The sequence below is a fragment of the Malurus melanocephalus genome, unplaced genomic scaffold (genome assembly GCF_030028575.1).
Source record: "Malurus melanocephalus ecotype Western Australia unplaced genomic scaffold, MMel_1.1 scaffold_572, whole genome shotgun sequence".
Classification (NCBI taxonomy): domain Eukaryota; kingdom Metazoa; phylum Chordata; class Aves; order Passeriformes; family Maluridae; genus Malurus; species Malurus melanocephalus.
Genome location: NW_026623804.1, coordinates 299,857 through 319,960, shown reverse-complemented (window position 1 = coordinate 319,960; position 20,104 = coordinate 299,857). Strand labels below are relative to the sequence as shown.

Below are 20,104 nucleotides of genomic sequence, written 5' to 3'. Positions count from 1 at the left end.
CYAAGTTTTGAAGTCTTTGACAGCTGGAAACATTGGGAAAAAGGAGTGAGGAGAGACATTAGAGGCAAGTGTTGTTTTGTGTCCCACTGAAATGCAAGTGGCTCTTAATGTGTCAGGATGTACAAGCAGGAGGGAAAGAATAGAGAAATGTGTGAGCAGAGGTGAAGAACTGTCATTGCTCTCCATTACTGAATAGGCAGAGTAGGCTGATGTCATTGTGACCATAGGAACAAAAAACCCCCAGAGAGATGCTGGGCTTGATTACATCAGTTCATAAAATGGGCTTTGCTTTCCTCTTTGCACTACCAGCTTTGATGCACATGCTGATGTAATGCAAGAACATTTAGTAAAAGTGCAAAACAGCCATGTTGTAATTTTTTTTTAGCTTCAGAGAGGATTCTTTGTTATTGAAGGAATAGTGATTGTGCTGCTCATTTCAGTAAGTACCTTTTATAACASTTGACTAGATGACATTCAGCTGGACTGGCAGAGAAGCATTTTTATCTTTTGATGCTGTTTCTAACACAATCCATAGTTGAAATGGAGTATTTTGCTTCTTCATCTTCTTTTACATGCACACAGGAGCTTGAATAGAGAWGAATGGAAGTCCTGCATTATTTTAATGCATTGAAATGTGCAAATATACTTCCTTTTTTTGTTGTTGAACTTCCTGCTTGTTCTGTCAATATATAGGAGAATTTGAATGGGTCCTWTTAAGAATGCTTATTGCAGTAGGGTTCCCAGCTTGCTGCAGTGGGGGACTKGGGCTCAGTTAGAACACCTAGACTGGTCAATACTGAAACATCTGCTATTTACCTTTTGCAGCTTGCTTCAGGAACATGAGCATATAAGGCTTGGCTCCCTKRCAGGGCTATTTGCAAAATGAGAGTKTGAATGTGTTTTGATATAGRTTGAGGATACACAAACAYAYAGATATTGTAATGAAATTATCTTGGGGTGTACTGAACACGTAGTTGTATTGCAGAAGTTTTTACTAACTCTGTGAAATGGTACCTATCAGTGTGAGGTTGGTTATCCTGTGTGTCACATCTGAATTTCATGCTTTAGCAGCAGGGTTTGAGAAATGTTTACAATGTGGTTTTCACAAGGACTAATATGATGTATACTGGGGAATGCACTGAATAAAAGTGAACCATTAARGGTATTGTGAAGAGAGTATTGATTTAGCACATGGGAAATGACAGTAACTATTCTATTTAGCATAATAACAAATGCAAAGGAGGAGGAAGAAGGGGTCATTTTTTTGAGAGGAACTTAGCATTGTGAAGAAGCGAGTGCATTCGGAAACTATCACCATGTAAGCATAAAACATCAGCTTGGAATACTCAATSTAAAATGCTGGACATTTCTCCTTTAAAACTCTGTCATATCTGCTTTTGAAAAAGCAGARTTAGGCAGTTTAAAATTTTGTTTCTTATCCTATAGAAATAGTTAATTTCTTTCTGTTAATATCATACTAAAATCATCACAGTTTTGTTATTTACAAGGAAAAATATTTTTTAATATATTTTATTCTCAAATTAGGAAAACCCACAGCTGCCTGCAAAATATACAGATTTTCAAAGTGTATAGGAAAATTATATTAAAAAAAAAAAAAAAAAAGGAGGGGTGAGAAGCAAGCATTCAAATTTCCATGGAAGCTCTGTGTTTATGTAAAGTACAGCAGCTGCACTGCAAATTCCCCTCTCTGGATGACCTCAGTTCTGAACAAGACAGACTGTTCTGGGTGCAGGTGTGATTACTGAATTATTTGTTCTGTTTTAGTGTCAGTCAGTTACAGAGAAGTATTATGGGTAAAATTTGTATCCACTGAATAAAGTGAATTGGTAGATTTGGTATTCCACAGTTCACTATGTGCCTTYCTGCTATTGCAGAAATAGTTTATTTTATTCTCTTGAATTGCATTAGTTAAATAGGACAGACAAGAGGAAGTGACTCCAGCARCACCCTCTGAATACATCAGGCAGGCAGAAAGGCAGGATTGCACCGAAGATGGTACTGGACATAAAAGATAGTTTTGACAGCTGAATTGGGATTTTTTTTTTTTTTTAGAGGTTTGTATGTTTTGTTGGAATTGAGAATTTTAAGTTTCTTCTCCATGCTTCATGAGAAACAGAGCTGTGAGAAATGCTCACTCCTAACACATGCATTTCCAGGCAGCCTTGGTTTGGATGTGATTATTCTTGTGAACCTCCAGCAGTTTTCCAGCATACCTTAGATCACATTGGTTTTTGCCAGGTTATTTGTGTTATGTGTGTGTTTTATCTCTTACCCRTTTCGGAAGTTTGGTAGGAAAATCCTTTTCTTTCATTAGTGTTGGTGTAGGCTGACAGAGAGTAGCACTCATGTACTGAAGTGTGGCTGCTTTTCTCACACTTGTCTCCAASCAAAGTGCAGTCAGATTGGAGAACCCAGGCTCCTGAACACCTGATGTGCAGGATGTCAACCTTTCATTCTTTTGGGAGAATCAGCAGAGACCTAGAACCCACAAAAGCAAGTCCTTATAGAAAGATGGGTGTCATTTTCTCCAAATAATTAGCAGACTCAGTGTCTGCAACCATTTAAGAGAGAGYTATTAATCATAAAATGTGTGACTTCAGCTGCCAAGGCAAACTTAGACTTGTAGGAGGTTCCCCTTTTCATCGCTCGAAGAGCAGTAAAAGGACATGACATTTCAGGTGAGTGGTAATCCCATAAGGGTTACAGGGGTGATGGCAGTMGTGTCTCTGTGCATCCACTATTCTGATCCTTCTCTTCAAACATGGTAGTGACAGGACTGSCTTCATGTGAGGCACASAGCAATAGCACAGAAATGTGTCTGRGAATTTGGTAACATTTYTTTTAGAAAGAARGGGGATTAATATTCAGATTCCTATGCAAATAACAATGCACTCAGAAGCACTTTTGTTCTGTGCCTAATGAGCTTTCCATTGCACTGTGTGCTTTARGAAAAAAATGAAAAATGGAAGGATGTTTCCTGAGACTGGTTTTAAATACTGGTCTTGTTTCTGATCCAGTGCAGTTTCTTTAAATGATCTGACTTTATTTGAAGACATATGGGGAAATAGATCAAGTATCTGAGTATTTAACAAGGGTTTTAGGTGAGTAGTGAATGATAAACACGTCAAAGGAATGTGTAATGCAGTGCACTCRTACTACAGTATGATTCTCCTGAGCATGGGAATTGCCTGTTTTGCTTTTGAACCATCTGACGCAGATAGATCTTCCTCATGAAATGGGTAATGCATTCATGGTAGGACTTGAAAACAGATCAACGTTTCTAATGGTGGGAAGGAGTGGAAGAGGGATTTGGCAGGGTCAGGGACAGCCTGAGAGAGAACAGCACTCACTGCTGTTGGTGTTGGGAGTAGTGAGACACTGGTGAACAGCTGGGATTTCTCTGAGTCATTCATTCTCTGTTCCCATCATCGCTCTGTCTATGCGTGTGGGTGGCCAGGTACATTTCTAGGCAAGGAAGTCATTAAAACTGATGTGACATCAGTCACATTAGTGGGGAGAGGGGACACGATTGCATCTTTCTCTTACCCATTTTGGAGCCTTGTTGCACTCACCTGCCTGATGTGACCATCAGTAAAAAGGGCAGGGGAGCAAAATAGAGCCATCAGTTATTGTGCCTCCCAAGGATACAACAGCTTGTGTCTTTAGTCTCACCTGTGTGTGGCATGCCAGGCACAGGCTGCAAACCCCTATGAATGTGCAGGAAGGCTCTCTTTCAGAACCAGAACCGTGAATGTCTTTGTATTATTGTGCTCATTTGCCCACCTGCTTTCTGGGGGATGGGAGTGGTTTTAGGTTAATAGCAGTTGATCTGTGCTCACTGTCCTGCACTAACAACTTGTGAGTATGTTAACGCCAGGGTTGGACTTTTGGCTTCAGGAAAGGCCCCTACATGTAGAAACTTAAGGCAAACTTACTGCTACCTCAGCATGAGGTTACAGTAACCTGGAATAGTGTTTTGTTTACATGTTCTTTTGTTAGATAGTGTAAGGTARAGCAGAGAGTCATCCTGCTTCTTTTCATAACAAGATCTGACACACCTGAGCCCAGCTGGAAGAAGATATTGAAACCCCCCAGTCAGTGGGGTAATGCCATCTAGCATTCTAACAAGTTATATGTAACTTGAGATAGACGAGAATTGTTTCTTTATGATGTTTRCATGTTTCTCTTTTGTTCTTTCAGGCGAGACAGTGAGGTCTTAAACTGCTCCAGAAGAGAGTCCRGAAAGAAAATGTCTCTGGCAAATGAATATCAGGTAACACTGGTAGTGGGGACCTTCTTCATTTTAAAGATATTTATCTGAACTGGTTTTGAGGAACTGAGTTACACCTGAATTTGAAGTTACAGATTCAGAGGAAGGAAATCTTGAGCTTTTAGTCACTGAAACCAGAAAARTGCCTGCTTTTCATTTTTATGTAAAGTGTTACTGCTTTTGATATGCAAACGGTGCAGTGTACTCTGTAACCTCAGTCTTCTAGAGAGCAAAAGGAAGGGCAGAAAAAATGTGTGTGGTGCAGGAATTCAAATGATATMGAGACAGGGTTCCTACTCTCTTTCACAATGCAGTCCTAAATTCCAATAAAGCACAAAGAGATCAAATCAGCTTGGACTCTGAGGGCAAGGATTGCCCTGTGTCATAAGGGGCATTTGATAGTTACCTTTTATGCTCATGACATGCAGGAATTGAGATGGCTGAATGTTAAAGTAGCTGTAGCAAGCAGTAATAGAAATGAGTGGGTTGTAACCGAGCGACAGCTCATCATATAATCATCATGTTTTCCACTTACAGCATCTCTGAAAAACAAGAAAGATGGTTAAATTCTTTTTGGTTTTCCCCTAAAAAGAGATTTTGAGTAATTGTTTTTTTAAAAAACCTTCATTGACATCCGGGCTATAGGTACATATTTTGAGTGATAGAAGTTATTGCCTGTGGTTCCAAATATATTCTCACACATGCACACAGCTCATTAAATCATAGGGAGAATTTCCCTTAGTCATTTTTCTTTTTCTTTAATTGCCTTCTCTTGTACAGGGGTCAGGCTGGCTCTGCTGGCATTTCACGATGTAGAAGCAATCCCTTAGGAAARCTCAGAACTTTGCATGTTTTGGTGCCTTCTGTGCTCTCCATTCTTTCTCCTGCCTACACCTCACCCCTGAGGAGCTGCCAGAAGAATCCCAGATGGGCACAGATGGGCATCTGAGTGGCTCTGAGCGCAGCCCCTGCCCGTACCATGGTGGGCAGCCAGGCCCTTGTCCTCCCTTCTTCTCCCTCACTCTGCAGTTCCAAGAAGCTGATTACGGAGAAACAGTGGTTCTGTGATTATATAAAGCAGTAGCAGGTTCCCARTTTGTACAGGCAGCTCTCACTGAGACAAAGCTAAAATCAGTAGGAGATTGCACTTTATGCTGTGAGTCTTTGGGAATCCGTTTGCACTGCATGGTCTAGTTTTGGGTTGGGAGCTCRTCAAGTTTTGTATACAGAGGAGTGCTTTGCAGTTAATAAAATACAATTCTTTTAAAAGTGAAATTGCATTTATTATTTGTAAATGTGAAAATATCCCTATGAAGTTGAGGAAGTGTTGTAGAGATTTCTGGGAGGGTGAAGCTATGGCTCTGTTTTCCCTCTGAGGTCAGCAAACTGGGTGGTTGGTGTAGAGTGTAAAAGAGTAACTTCAATTGCTTGCTTTGGTATTCTTTTGGAAAGGGGGTAGCTCTGTTTGCAGCAGTGCACTCCACTGAATTGCTAAAGTTTGTTCAGCTCTCTAGCAATAGGTTTTCCTACTGCAGCCCATCCCTGAAGTGCCTATATGCCTGTAAATTACTTTGCTGATGGTTTTCAGTTACTGTTGGGGGGATTTTGCATGTATGTAAAATTTAGAAATAGCTTTTTCTCAGAAATTTAGGGCAGATAAATTAACTAGAAATCATCAGAAATTAGGGATATACATGTCAAATAAAAGTCATTCATCTTCTGTTGCCTAGGAATGAATGAATGAAGGAGATACATTCTCATTTCATTGAAAATTGTGAGCTTTCAGTGGCTAGGGGGAAAAAAAGAGCTCCTTATTTAATAGTGTTTTTAAAAGTTGAACACATTCAATAAAGTGTAGGTGTTCACAGTATTGGGGAGGTAAGAACAAGCTTCATGATGTATTTATTTCTCAGTTGTGTTTTCAGGGCACTCAGTCACTGGAGCAGGTCACTGAGTGGCCCAAACCCGTGCTCCATAGAAGGAAGAGGAACCCCCCTTTTCAGACCTTCTGGATTTTAGCAGCACCTTTGAGTCATGCAGATGACTTTTGCTGAGAATGTGCTATAAGGCAGAGAGCTGGAGATTGGGGATAACATCCATTGTCTGTGCAATTCAGATTGTAGCTATTTTATTTCAGAAGATGAATGTAGATTATTGATCAATTTGAGAGTTGGGATCTGTTATCTTTCTAGCATAGGCCTGGAGAAGTGCCTTTGCTTTTTGTGATAAAAAATTATATGTAGTGTGCAAGGCCTTAATTAAAAAGAGGGTTTTCCCTTGTAAAAAGGTGCCTCTAGCTTTTGACTCGCCAAACATTTGCTATGTTTTCTGTGACTTTGTGCTGTTACTACAGATGCTGRCACACAACCAGATGGCTGCCTCAATGTAGCAACGTACTCTGGGAGCTAAGGGGAATGTACAGAAAGTTTCCAATGCCTTGGTGATCCTGCTTCTGTCACCAAAACCTTCATTGCGTCATCTGAGATTGCCACATTTTGGTTATTCCATAAACAAGACACGGGTTGAATTTTGAAAGTATTCATTACCTTTATGGGAACTTACTGTAAATGTTTCATGTTCTTTCCAGGACAATTTTCTTGTGTTTCTTTCAGTTTGACTCTAGTGCTATTTGTTTTTCTTTCATTATGRATGAATCATCAAATGGCAGAATGGAGAATTGAATACTGAGATCAAATTCATTGTTTGTATTGGCAATTGCAATTTCATTTAAATCTGTAGTTCACACTTACAAGAAGCTGTGGCTTCTGCTGTGGTCTCTGCATTGAAAGATAAATTTTGTATTTCCTTGTCCTTTGCTTGTGCTGTTGTATGTATTTCACCCAGTTAGGATGACACCAATAACTTCCTTTTGTTTTCCTAACCTTGGCTTTACTATGCAGTGGATGCATGCAAGCATCCAGGGATGGTTAACAGGAGAGACTTTGCTCTGCAGTCCCTTCTGTATTCATTCTTTCCCTTCAGTTTTTTTCTATTTAGGGAAAAATTTGTTCTGGCTCTTTTTTAACTTCTGCAATTAAAACAACTGGTTTAATTGGACCTCCAGAGAGACCAAGGGGCATTTTGATGGGCAGTGATGTCTGAGCAGTCGTTCCCTGTGTGCTGTGAGTGTGCAGCAGTGGAGCAGGGTGAGGCCACCAGGACACTGGAGCAGCATTACTGATGCACCACTTGCTCTCAATGCTTTGGGGTGTGACTGTAATGTGTGTGTGAATGAAATGCTGCTGCTGCTGCTGCAAAGGAATCAGAGCAACTCACAGATTGTGAGCATCATTTTCCAGCTAGGAGAATTTTGGTGCAGTTGTGTATACTTGTACAATCTGCACATAATAATAAAGTTTGGGTAATGTTTTGTTCTAGAAGTTTGAAATAAAGGCTTTGGCAAGAATGAAAAGGGGTCTGGACAATCTCTTAAAAWAGGCTGAATTCTAAAGAAATGTGAGAAAGCAATTAGTATTTTAAAATTATAAGAAATTAAAGCCCTAAAAACTTTAAAAGATGATGATGTTTTAAGACTTTGATTAATGATGCATAGACTAATGGCGAAGCAGTATTTTGTCAATGTCAGAAAGAAAAAATGGTATTTGGTCACAGTATCGCTAAACAGGCTGTAAAAGAGTATGTGYAGATCATTTTTCCTCTCTTAGCAGGTAAAGCAAATTAAAACTACATAAACTACAACATGCTCACATATCCAGTCAGGATCAAAACACTTGAGATAAAGCTGATTAAACCACTTAAATCTATACTTCATCAATTAATATTGAGGATTCTTTTAGATTGGTCTGCAATGCTTGTTCATTTTGGGGGTGGTTTTTTTAAATCATATTACTTTTTTTTAACAAAAGGAGTAGTTCTCAGTCTTGCAGATGAAATTTTCATGCATAGAAAGGGACAAAATATATTGGATCTGSTGGAATAATTGACTCAGTTCTGTCACTGACAGAACTGGTCAAACTGGTGGAAAGTCAGCCCTCTAAACTGGATTTTTGAGGTATATTGCCTTTGTTTATCTGAACCAAACAGGAAAGGGGTTGGATTCCTAAGAAGCTGTCATCAGATGTACATAACATAGAATTTTTTTCCATAAYAGTGCTACAGATAAGTATTTCAGGGTCAGAATATGTAGTGAGTATGAAAAACAGATGCATTACAGTAAATTAGTGTCACTTTTGCAGTAAAATAGTAAAACTTGCTCTGCTCTTCTCTCCATCCTCACAGGCACATGAGACTGCAGAGCTTCAAAATCAGAAGTAAATCAGCTGGACAGTTGCCTCCTGCCTTCCTAAACAGGCAAACATATTAGAAACCGAAAAAGGGACCTACCTACCTCATTCCTGTAAGTAGCTATAAACATGCTCTCCCCCCCTCAAATCAGCATCTCTCAGTTGTTTTGGAATTCTGAACATAAGGATGTGGCAAAGAAAACAAAAATTTTAATTTGTTTTCTTGTTGACAACAATTAAGCGTAGCCAACCAAAAAAAAAACAACTAAAATTATTAACAGGCTACCAGCATGCCTGTTGCCTGTGGCTACACAGAGCTGATGGATGATGCATTGTTACTCATGAAACRAATCTTTATCTGTGCTTCCTAAAGCCTGGATGCTGCAAGAGTTCCTAAAGCCATCCCTATCATTGACATGTTAAACTGCTGCTGCCACTGATGTGTCACTGCAGAAGCTATTGGGGGCTTAGTTCTTTGTTTTTCTATTTCTTAGCAGTCGATTCTCTAATAAGGTGGCGTAGCCCACTGTGAGGCTCAAATGGATGTGCCCAGAGTGATGCCCTTGGTCAGGACCCTGAACAGAACCATGTTTGCTGAGTATCTGTGTGTAGCTGATATTCACAGGCTCTGAATTGCCTTTCCTGTGCTGACTTCTCTGTCCTTTCTCCAGGGAGAAGGTGGGTTTGCTGGTGTGAATGCCTGCCTCGTTTGCCTCACCAAAATGAGTTAGAGCATGCAGGAGAGAAGGAAGACGTTTGCAAGTAGAACCTACCATGGTGAGTCACATTTCATACCTGAATCTGCTSTAGAGATTCTCAGCAACGCTGCATTGCTTAAACCAAACTGCTCACACAGAAGTCTCTCTTGCTACACATAAWGCTTCCTTGGCAGCAGTGCTGGGTTTGAGAGGTTCTTCACCACTGCTTTTGCCTCCTCTGCCATATGAGGTTCACAAAAGTGCTTGGGGGAACCTGCAGCAAACTGAATGGAGCTGAAAATAATTACTCTCTATTATGTACACATGAGAAGTATGGGAAAGTGTGATCTGTAGTTTTCATTTGGAACCACAGCATCTATCTTGAATGTAACACTAAAATTAAGTACATGGGAACTGTATTTTTAATTTTCAGTTGCTGAATACTCTATAAAATAGTTYACAGAGAATAATTCTCCATTACTACAAAGTAAATTTTCCATCGTTGTTTACTGTGATTGTGAAGGAGTCCCAGCAGAACTACTGACAGTCCACAGCACTGCAGCATGGACACTGTCTCTGCCCTGGTTTCTTCATTTAATGGATTTGTTTCTAATTTTGAAGCCTAACCTTGGGTTTGAAATTCACTGCAAACAACTTTCTCAACAGCAATAGGGAGTAATGAAACACAGTTCACTACAGAAGCATTGCCCTTCTCCCTCCTCCTCATAATAATAATTCTGTCTGTCTCATGTCTTCTCTTCTTCATTGCCTTTATTTCCTCAGGTTTTCCCAGCSTCCCACTTCTGTGTTAGCTCAGTTTTCACATGTCTTCTCAGTACCTTGTAAGGACACTTCAGGTCAGGCTTCTGGGTGGAGGCTTCCCACACACTGCACTCAGATAGGCCTAAGCACTTGTGCATCTACAAATAAGACAGGTTTGAATTATTTCAGGATTAATTTAAATAAAAGTAAATGTAGTATGTTCTGCAAAAATTGTTAACTTACAAGCAAACCTTCATACCAAATATGTGTAAACAGACCGGATTGTGTCTGGATAAGCAAAAAAGCAAAGTCAGAATTCACAAATCTTTGTTTCCTACTTCAAGAATTGATTTCTCCAGTTCCTGCAGTGTTGTTTTGGGGGCTTATTTTTGGTTTTTGGGTTTTCTTTTTTGTCTCTGACTGCCAAAGGTCTSTGCTTGAACATAACATCTATGTCTGTCTCTGCTTGAACATGGGTTCTTTGTCTCTTCCTTTCACAAGTGGGACTTGATGTTCCACACTGTCTTAAGGCTCTTGAACTATTGCTGAGCTCATCAGTTCTCTCTATAGCTGATGCACAAATTTCTTCCAAGCTCCRCCCTCCTCTGTGCATACTGGGTTTTATTTAAGCTGTCAAGGATTAAGTATGGTATTAGTAAAACCTTTGGGATTCTTGCTGAGAGTTTGATAAGTATCCATTTTGATCATGGAGAAAAAGCTGTCTCCATGTGTTGCATATAGAATTTTTCCTTTGTCACTTGAGAAGGCCTTGTGAGTTTGGACACTGCACTCAGCCTCTGTGAGTCCCTGTCTTTCTACTTGGGTGTCAGACTACTTWTATTTGTCCTTGCCAGATCACCAGCACTGAACAGATTGCATTGCTGTGTTCTGCTGGGACAAAGGCATTCCATCCATGTTAATGGCTTCTTTAATCTTTTAAAAGTGATTATTTTATTTGGGGCAGTGTCTCCAGCCAATTCCATTCTCTTGCTAGTGATAGTAGTCAAATTGAGATAAGCAGCGCCTGCATCAGACAAGTCAGACTCTAATCTTGCCTCATTTTGTGCCCAGTTTAACTGAAAAAATTTCTAAACTTGGTTCTCAGAAGTCCTAACACTGCATTGCTCATGTGGTTTGCCTTCTCCAACCTTGATTTCAGGTAATACTGGTTAGCACTGCATGTACTATTAACTCTTATGGATCTAATCTAAATCAAAATTATCTAGTGTATCTTGTTTGTGCATCTGAACTAGTTCTACTGTATACTTTTAGATTTTGGATTTTAARGTCCAGAAGAGAAGAAAATTAGAGTAGACCTGGGAACCTGCAGATTTGAAGAAAAAGGAGGAAATTCTATTATTCCACATTGAATCTAAGTTTTTTTTTTTTTATGGTTTAAGTCTCTTTTAAGCTATCAATTACTTTTGCAAAAATAGGTCCTTCTTGGATATTCATTTTACCAACCTTACAGAACTTATTTTTCTGTGTGTTCTCTGATTTGGATGGCTCAATCTTCAAGTCACAGGTGCTGCTGTRTTGCTGTGTTGAACTGTGGGAGTCATTCAGGTCCTACTGAGCTCAGGATCTACTTGAGCAAGGTGTTCTTCTGGCTTGTAAATAAGCCCAAGTATCTCTCACCCTTCCTCCCAATGCCTCCTGTGTGCTCATCCTGGGCAAAGGAATTTCTTGGTTCTGGTTTGTTTTACACATCTGCATCAGGCATCTGCTGTTTCCAGCAGGGCTGGTGACAGCATCCCCCAAAGCACAGCTTTTCTGCCTACAAATTATTGGGAACTTGCCTTGTTTGGGATGTGGGCCATGCCCCAGAACTTTGCTGTAGTGAGGAGGTGGTTATCACTTTTAATTTTCTGATGCAGTTACTATAACTAGTAGTCAGAGTGATAAGACACAAATGTTATTCCATTTTATTTAAGTGCCATGTTGGTTGTTGCTGTGGTAGTATTTTTACAGAAGTTGGCTTTTTATAGAGCAGTGGCATTTGGTTTTGCAAGTAACTAGGACACATTACCTGCCACTACAGGCAGCTTGCTCTTGAATTCATCATTTGGCAGTTACTGTTCATTTTAGGCTGATTTAAGATGATTAACCATTTGATTATAGTCTGAATTTCAACATTGAATTTGTCCTTGGAATCCTCATTAAGATACAATTAATAAAGACTAACTATGTGTTAGGATACCCGGGCAGCTCTGCCTGATGTGGGTGGAAATAGAACTGTGTTTTAATTACAGGCAATGCTYCCTTATTTTGAGATTTAATTTCTAGTTGGATTGGTTATTTTAATAACTGTCTATTATCAAACTTTTTTGTTACATAATAGCAACAATATTGTTACAGCATGCACTACATGCTGGCACTGAGTGCAAACATGGAGCTTTGTTTTTTCAGATGTGGAAAACACAAACATTTTCTCCAGTGCTCTTTACCTCTGCTGCATGCCTTAACATCTTTCTCACTAATTTTGTCAATGTGAACTAAACTGATTTACTCAGTTCTCATTAAATCAAAATACTTTTGCTATGTGTTAGAAGTAGAGTAAAATATTTTTAAGTCCTATTCCACAGTGAGAAATGAGATTGATTCTCTTTTGCACAAAGTGTTTAAATCACGTTTTTTTTTTTTTTTACCACTGAATCTGTGTCTCTAAAGCAGCAATTTCACGGAGCTTTTCAGGCCTGTGTATTTCTTCTCTTAGCCAGTATTGTCCAAGGTAGTTTCTCATAGAATTTCAGGAAATCTTTGTTTGTCTTGAAGATTTGTTTTTCAGAGTAGAACTATTTTTCTGAGGTAGGGAGTTCTAGACCTGGTGAAAAGAATTAAATGTATCCTTTAAAAAATGTTCTCACTGGACAGTCTAGCCATCAGGATGTAATTTAATTTAAAAAATACTGACTGGTTCAGSTCTGAGCAAGATCCTGTCATTCTAAATAAATATATCTGAATATAAGAAGGCCTTAACATATTATACCATGAAAATTTTCAATACAGAGCAGTAGAAGAATACAGTTCAAATATTTGATGAATACTTTTAGAGTATTTTTACATTCATTTTRTAGTTGTTTAGCATGAAGTCCATGAAAATTTCTGTTCCATTGGTTTTGCTGTTAATGACACTACATGCATATTAATAGACAAAAATAAAGACAGTGGCTATGTGATGAAAATATGATTTTTGTCTCTCCTGAGGTATTACTGTTTTAGATAAGGTGGATAGAAACTTTTAAGTTTCTCATGTGTTAAGCCTTGAAAATCAGCACAATTCAAAGTAAAATGTCCATCTGTTCTAGCTGCTGAATGGGTTCTGTAATAGAGCTTTTGCATTGCAGAGCTAAATTTTGGCCCAGCCTAAGTTCATTCAGAGTCACATATTTATGGGTAAATTCATGTGATTTTGAATTAGCTCTCTTGCAAAGCCAAAAAGAATGTCAGTAAATTAGACAAAAGCTATCCATCCCTGATCTCTTGGTGTTATAAATGTGTAAAAGGGCACAGAACATATGGATGGAGAAGATGGGCCTGTTTGTATTGCTAAAAGAAGAAAGARCCAGTTGATAGTTCCCAGAGAAGACAGGGAATAACTTGTTTCTGTGTAAATCATCTCTCACATTTCTTTTGAGCTACCTCTATATTTAAAGCATGAAAAACTGATGTCAATTGTTTCACATGGATGTTTAAAATCTTTGGAAACTTTACCCAGAGAGAATAAAGTGTAAATTAGACCAGTAAGATTCTAAAAACATCTCTTCATGGAGCAGTTAATTCTAACAGAGGACTAGAGGAAGTTTAACACTCTTGTAAGCTGAAATGACATTTGGCAAACAGTAGATTTCAAGGCTGAAAAGGGTCAAACAAACACTGTGGTGAAGTTCCAGACACTTAYTTCCTGGTCACATTTTGCTAAATTTGGAACTGAGTCTACATCCTTTGYAAAATGTGTACTGCATGTAATTATGTTCCAAATATTGTTTCACTGGAGGCTATGAGATTTGGCTGTTTCATTTGTGTTATTTATTGTTGCCGTGTTACAAAAATGAATTGTGCACTGGTGGTGTAATAAACTAGCAAATGCCTTGTTTGTCTTATTAAACAGGCAGGGATTAAAAGGATGTCTTATTAAAATGTCTTGGTTGAAAAGTTATGTGAGTAATTGGATAAATTTTTATGGTGAGGTATTTTGTGAGGGAATGATCTTTCCCTTTATGCAGAAATTAAGAGAGATTTACACTCTTTTCAGCAATTGTTGCTAACAGAGATTTTACTGTGTACAAGAAAGCATTTCAGTATTTTTTTCATAGATTCTGAATTGGATTGCTCAATACTATGATCAGACAATTTGTTAGATACGATTTTGATTCTTGTGACAATTAAAGCATCACTGAGAGGAGGTGCCCCCCAAGAGAAGCCAATTGTCTCTTTTGTGAAAGTTTGGTGGGTGGAAAAAAGAAAATCCTTTTCTAAACTGTTTGACAGAAGTTGTCTGGACAGTCTAGTGCATACATTTGTCTGAACTAATTCTGGGATGTGCAGAAGTTTAGGGTATTAAAGGACAAGAAAGCCAAAGAAAATGATGTTTCCTTCTTTCTGCCRCTTGCAGCACAATCTCCTGCCAAGCTGATAGGATTTCCCAAATAAGTTTTCTACATGTGGAACTGACTTACTCATTCTGTGAATTCAGAGATATTAAGTGTGCCTTGAAGCATGCTTGTCTTTGTGTGTTKTTATTAACCAAAAGTATATAGATGGGTTCAGACAAAACTGAAGAGATTGGCACCTCCAGCATTGAGATCTGCCTTCTATTTCTGAAAAATGTTGGAGCTATTTTTAAATTCGGAAGATCACAGGACTATATGTGGCTTATCATGCTTATGCTTGTTAGTTCAGCTTCTGATGTACTATTGTAATTAACTTTATTCCTAGCTTTCATAATCACAAGGCTGTTTTTCTATTTTTAAGGCCTTCTGCAAGAATACGGATATTTTATCTTCACTGAAGCACTGTGGCACATTGCAAATKATGTATAAGGCTTAAGTGTTTCTCTTTATTTCCTTTCAGAGTGCATGGTATACATTGTGCTGTTTGACTTTATAGCCAGCTTACTAATGCCAGGAGAAAGTTTCCAYGGCCTAGAAGGGAGAGCAAAAGTACTATAAAAGCTAAACCCTGAATTTCATCTCCACACCTCTACCTACAATGAGCAGGGGAGCTGAAAAAATTTCAGTGTTTTTTTTTTCAGGCTGTTTAAAATATAGATGTAGGAGAARGAAAATGACTGCAGTTCCTCTCTGCTCTTCCTTAGCACATTAGTATTTTTTAAAGCAATTCATACTCTGCATTTTTCCTGCTCAGCCAAGGCATGGTGACTCTACCAACCTGTCTACAATCTTTCCATTACAAACATGACTTCATTTTTGCTTTTCCATGTTAGCAAGGCAAAGTGATATCATTCTAGCAGTTCTGGTGCTTTTTCTCAGCCAGGTTTCACCAGTAAGAAACCTGATACACTGCAGCTTCAGTCCTTACACTGCAGCTTCAGTCCTTACCTTTTTGTTTCCACATGGGAAAACAAGCTGAAGCCTTTGCTTCCATGAGTGTCTTCATCTCATTAGTGTTTAACAGATGGATTTGTTCATGAAAAGGGCTGAGAACAATGTGATCAAATCTGTCCCTTGGTAAATTCTTGTCGTGGTTTGTAGAAGGCCTGATAGAACAGGAGAATTTCCAAGGTCAGCTTTCAGTGGTGATACTGGCTGGAGTGATTGTCTATTAAGTGTCTGACTTCCCAGAGGTAGAGTATTATGGGAAAGTCTACTGCTTATCTCTAAGTAGCAATGGCAATTATAATATAAATTCTCTGAATATCTTTCTGTTTGAGAGCTTAAATTCTTTAATTTGAATTACAGAGAAAGTGCAGGGCCAGATTTTCAACCTCACACTGGAGAYTGTTTATATAATTTTGGGCCTTTTGGCCATGGCTTTACTTCAGGAGACTGGCAGTCTAATTTAATCAAGAGATGTGGATTTGTATATGTGGAGTAGATATTCAGTCACATAGGCTCTGTAAAAATTCACAAGTCAGATTCAGGACTGGTTGAAGTTGCCCAAGAAGTTCTTTGCAGCTAAATCCCTTTTGGTTGAAATCTATTTATGGAAATAGTATTCTTTTTTCTTCTTTTTAGTTAAAGTCACTAATCKTTAGAGATCATAATCATAGAAGACATTTTACATAAGAAAATAGTAGCTGCTGTGTGGTTTCTGAGTTGCATATATTACAYTGCACATAAGCAAATCCAATTAAAACAAAAGTACTAGGGACATGAGTTTAGTTCTGATCCAAGTTTAAATATTTGACTAGTTGATGGTAATGACCTTCTTTTCCTGACATCCACTTTTACTTGGAAGCTAGTGCTTGAAAAACCAAATTATTATCAACTGGGTAAAGTTCAGCTTGTACCTTTTTCCATTTTCAAGTTATCATGAGTTCCCCACAGGTCGTTTGCTTTTCAATGTGTACTGACTGCAGCTCCAAGAAATGAGCTCATTCTGCCTGTCRTGAAATGGAGAGCACTGCTGCTTAATTGACTGGTTCAGCAAACGGAAAAGCAGGAGGTTTTCCCCACACGTTTTTACATAAGAGAAAAGCTGACTCAAATGAGTGAACATTGCAAGGCTGCTGGTTTTGGCTGGGCTAGAGTTAATTTTCTTCCCAGTGGCTGATGGGGGCTGTGTTTTGGATTCGTGCTGAGCACGGGGTTGATGATACAGAGATGRTTTTGTCATTGCAGAGCAGGGCTCACACAGAACCAAGGCCTTTCCTGCTTCTCCTGCTCCCAGGCTGGGGAGGGATTTGGGGGTGCCTGGGGGCTGGGAGGGGACACAGCCAGGCCAGGTGACCCCAGCTGAGCAAAGGATATTCCAGATGTGTCATCATGCCCAATWTATGGAGTGGGGGAAGAAGGAAGAGGGAGGGGACATTTGGAGTGATGGTGTTGTCACTGATCAGTGATGGGGCCCTGCCCTCCTGGGGCTGGCTGAGCACCTGCCCARCCATAGGAAGCCGTGAATTGATTCCTTGTTTTGCTTTGCTTTCCCTGGTAAACTATCTTTTTCTCAACACAGGAGTTTTTCAGGTTTTCTCCTTCCAGTTCTCATCCTGGTCTGAGTGACTGAGGGGTTGCCTGGGGCTGGGCTGCTGGCTGGGGCTAAATCACAACAGCACATATTCCCTGTCTGGCAAACTGACTGATTTAGTGCAAAGTGACTGACATAAAAAATAAAGCCATCATTTTTTCAAATAGGTTTCTGCAAGGCTAAGCAGGGGAAATGAGAGCAATCCTATTCCTCTGTTTCTTGCACTGTGGTTGGTTGCTCCTTAAGCCACCAATGTGATCAGCTCATATAGCTGAGTTTTTTGCTGGTAGTGGAAGAACATGGTTTCAAGTAAACTCTTTTTTTATGGGGGTTTTCTTCTTCCTTGATTTTGTTTTTGGTGGATCTTTTTTGTTGGGGTTTTGTTTTGTTTGGTTGGTTTTGGTGGGGTTTGTCAGGGTTTTTTTTAATTCCTTTTATGCAGTTTATGGTCTTGTCTGTCTGTTGAGCATCTATCTTACCAAACACTACTGATGTGTTGTTGTGGGACCAACTCCCTGCATCAAATCATAATTTTCTCTCTTTCCCTCCCTCCCTCCCTCCCAGCCATTTGTGTTTCACATARCACATAAATGAACCTAAAGATCTTCATTGAAATCGTTCCTGTTCCACATGCACAACTTTTTATTCTGAACCAACAGTAACAGAATTCTCTCTCTCCTCCTTGCATTGCTGGCTAATAAGCAGCCCTGCTAGTCAGGCAGAGCCATTTTCTGCCATGAGTTTTTGAATAATTTCTAATAAATCGACAGTGGGTATTGTCCAAAGTGCTGAAACATTTGTTTCTAAAAATAATCAGCAACAACTCCCAATCAGCTCTGCTATGCATCTGGCTTCTGATCAGCAGCAAAGCAGAGGAGTTTGATCAATGTCTTTAAAATAAAGAGAAAAAAATGTATGAAAGAGAATGGTTTTTTGGATGGCTTAAAGGATTTTTTTTTAATGCATCTGTCAACTTACCAGGATTTTAATGACAAAAAAGGGAAAAATACAGGTACTTCTGGAAACTTTTCAGAATCCAATTTCAATGTTTAAAAATAWATATAAATATTTTTCTCTGCAGTAGATTAAATTGAAAGATATTGATATGCTGAAGCTTGCAGTGAGCTGTACAAACATGTCCTAATTCCTCAGAGTGATGTTGTCATCACGTTTGTCAGCTAAGGCTCAAGGAGACTGCAAATTCTTTTGTATTTTTCTGTCTTTTTCCTGTTTGGGAGTTCATGATGAGCTGTTTATTTCAGAAGAGATTGTTCTTCATTTACTTTATAGGTACTGTTTTCATGTGTGAATTTGGTACATAAGTTAAAAAATGCAGTCACTGCTGGTTTTTTTTTTTTTTTTTTGCAGTTGCCTATAGACATTAATATTCAGTGGGTGAAGGGTTTTATTCCCCCACCCCCGGGCTCTATTTTGCAATCAATAGCATTTTCCATATGTTTTTTTCCTGGCATTATGAATTTCCTAGTTTGTACAGTGCTATTTAATTCCATGTCTGGCTTTTCCACAGAATGCAATAATAGATGATGATGACAGTGGCCATTAGAACTAATGGTCTACTCCTTAGAGATGCTGAATATCCATTAATCCTGTTGAACTTGGTCAGAAATTAGGCTATTTTAACATCAAACTTGGAATATCTGTTAGTTTGGTATGTACATGTCTGCTGCCTGTTTCCTTGATAACACTTTCCTTGATTCATCAGCTTTCAATTCTCCTTGTTGAGCCTGAGTATTTCCTATTAATTATTATTTTTCATATTGYCTGAATTTCAGGGAAAATCACAGCTGTAGAGGCAGTTACAGCTAATTAGTGCCATGAGAAAATTTACAGAATGTTACCAAATTGATTTGACCAAATGAAAGAGGATATTTTCTTACTGTTTAGGGCATTTTTTGTTTSTTTTAAAGTTCTGATGGCCAGCCATTCTTAATACTGGATAATTTCACTTCAATGTGGCTTTCCTACTACAGGACTTTCAATTATAGTTTAAGTGAAAAATACAGTTGCTATATTTATATTMTGCATCTTCAAAATGTTGTGAAATGAATCATTCTAGACTCCATGTCTCAAATCTTTGGTTTTTTCATTTGTATCTCTAGCTGTTTTAAAATCTTGGAGATGATATTAAATGATCGCTTTTTAGGATGAAAAAGAATTAAGCCTTCTATTCKTCTTAATTTCATTTTTTCAGCTAAATGCCAAACCAAGGAACATTTTGTTTCACAGAGCTCRGGGTGGGAGTCTCAGGGTTGGGGGGAAATTAGCCAGTTCTGTTTTGCTGCATTGTGTGTGTGTGTTCTTCCCTGCTGGAGCCYGTTCAGCTCAGCACACACCGAGCTGTTATTCCAGCTTCTGCTGAATTCCAGCACATYACACCAATGCCTGGCACGCTCCTAGCTTGCTGTTCTTTCTATCTTAGTGCACCTGAGGACTGACAAGGATTTGCTTTTTGTACATAATCTGAATTTCAGAAGTTCAGTTCTGCTGCTATTTTTAGGGTACTTGTAAGAGAAAGAGCTTTCTCATCAGGCTGTCACTGGAGCTGTGGGATCAACCAATTGAGGGGATCAGTGTTTTTAAGAGGAACGTGGAAAAATCACCACTGTGTGTTTTGCCTTGATGTGAGGAACGTGCAGGGTAACAGACAGTCAGGCCTTGTGTTGGAAATAGCAGCTGAATTGTCTCTGTCAAGGCATGGATGTGCTGCAGACTCCATTTTTAAAGGCTGTACTGAGCCCTTAATCGCTGACTGTGCACTTGACATACAATTAAGCATTTGAGCTTTTCTCTAATCTCTGTGTACAGAAGATAAAGGATGCTTGGAGACTTGTATCAGTACAACTATTTATACAGAGCTCATACTGCTATCACTTTTGATGTCCTTAAAGCTTCTGCCTTCATATCCCTGTCAGTTCAATCCATTGCACACATTTTCTCAG

The 20,104-nt window shown here is 38.9% G+C and overlaps 1 protein-coding gene across 3 annotated transcripts in view; it reads left to right on the top strand.

The window, feature by feature from the left end:
• Positions 1 to 20,104, top strand: part of OTUD7A (OTU deubiquitinase 7A) — a 100,626-nt gene that overhangs the window by 30,675 nt on the left and 49,847 nt on the right. For all 3 annotated transcript variants that reach the window (XM_057382517.1, XM_057382518.1, XM_057382516.1), the window contains exons 2-4: positions 4,222 to 4,294; positions 8,531 to 8,648; positions 9,207 to 9,312. The gene's annotated coding sequence lies outside the window, so the exon portion shown is untranslated. The remainder of the gene's footprint in view (positions 1 to 4,221; positions 4,295 to 8,530; positions 8,649 to 9,206; positions 9,313 to 20,104) is intronic.